General features: G+C 39.9%; 1 protein-coding gene across 1 annotated transcript in view; it reads right to left on the reverse strand.

Annotated features, from left to right (window-relative positions):
- LOC107585455 (MARCKS-related protein-like) overlaps positions 1–1560 on the reverse strand; it is a 26171-nt gene that overhangs the window by 15945 nt on the left and 8666 nt on the right. The gene's annotated exons all lie outside the window — the stretch shown is intronic.

Consider the following 1560-nt stretch of genomic DNA (forward strand, 5'->3'; position numbering starts at 1 on the left):
CCTGATCTTTCATCTTAAAGAGGATGGGCACACACACACACACACACACACACACACACAAACACACACACACCTCTTATCCATGCCTGTCTCCACTGTTCATTCCACACATGCCAGTGTAAATGACAGGCATGGAGAAGAGGTGTGTGTGTGTTTGTGTGTGTGTGTGTGTGTGTGTGTGTGTGTGCCCATCCTCCTTAAGATGAAAGATCAGGGTCATCGTTTCCAGACTTGCAGGAGCCTCACCAACCACCTACAAACCTCTTAAGAAAATGTGAGGTGTTTGCCCATCACAATAAGTGGTTCACAATAAGTGGTCCACCCTCAGGTTGTGGTGATATCAAGGTTTCCTATCCTTACAAACTAACCCTAAATAGAGATGCTTGTCTTAGCAGAAGTACTCATTTAGACATTGTATGCTGTAGTTGTAAATGTCCTTGTCATAGTTCACTGTCCTGGCCCAAACCATCAGCCAGCTAACAGGAAATCCTCTCCTGACAGGAAGTGACACAGCACACGACTATGAATTAGGAAATGCACCCTGTGTTCACTCATTCACCAATTCATAGTAGTTAAGCCAGGGCTGGGCAGTATAACTAAAGGCAATTATAATAGTTAATATATAATATTCTAAACACTTTAATGGCGTTTACTGCATATCTTGAATTTTTCAGAATTGCCTTAAAAATCAAATCTTATGTCAACCATTTTTGACAAGTAAAAAAAAAGTAAAAAAAAAAATATATAGATATGTGTGTGTGTGTGCGTGTGTGTGTGTGTGTGTGTGTGCTTTGATCTGACACTAATGATCGCCTGTCTCTTGATCTCTCATTCATTCTCATTCTGTCTCCACTGTTCATTCCACACATGCCAGTGTAAATGACAGGCATGGATAAGAGGTGTGTGTGTTTGTGTGTGTGTGCCCATCCTCCTTAAGATGAAAGATCAGGGTCATCGTTCCCAGACTTGCAGGAGCCTCACCAACCACCTACAAACCTCTTAAGAAAATGTGAGGTGTTTGCCCATCACAATAAGTGGTTCACAATAAGTGGTCCACCCTCAGGTTGTGGTGATATCAAGGTTTCCTATCCTTACTAACTAACCCTAAATAGAGATGCTTGTCTTAGCAGAAGTACTCATTTAGACATTGTATGCTGTAGTTGTAAATGTCCTTGTCATAGTTCACTGTCCTGGCCCAAACCATCCGCCAGCTAACAGGAAATCCTCTCCTGACAGGAAGTGACACAGCACACGACTATGAATTAGGAAATGCACCCTGTGTTCACTCATTCACCAATTCATAGTAGTTAAGCCAGGGCTGGGCAGTATAACTAAAGGCAATTATAATAGTTAATATATAATATTCTAAACACTTTAATGGCATTTACTGCATATCTTGAATTTTTCAGAATTGCCTTAAAAATAAAATCTTATGTCAACCATTTTTGACAAGTAAAAAAAAAGTAAAAAAAAAAATATATAGATATGTGTGTATGTGTATGTGTGTGTGTGTGTGTGCATACAGTGCCTTGCGAAAGTATTCATACCCCATTCATTTTT

The sequence above is a fragment of the Sinocyclocheilus grahami genome, unplaced genomic scaffold (assembly GCF_001515645.1).
Source record: "Sinocyclocheilus grahami isolate Dianchi unplaced genomic scaffold, SAMN03320097.WGS_v1.1 scaffold70.1, whole genome shotgun sequence".
NCBI lineage: Eukaryota > Metazoa > Chordata > Actinopteri > Cypriniformes > Cyprinidae > Sinocyclocheilus > Sinocyclocheilus grahami.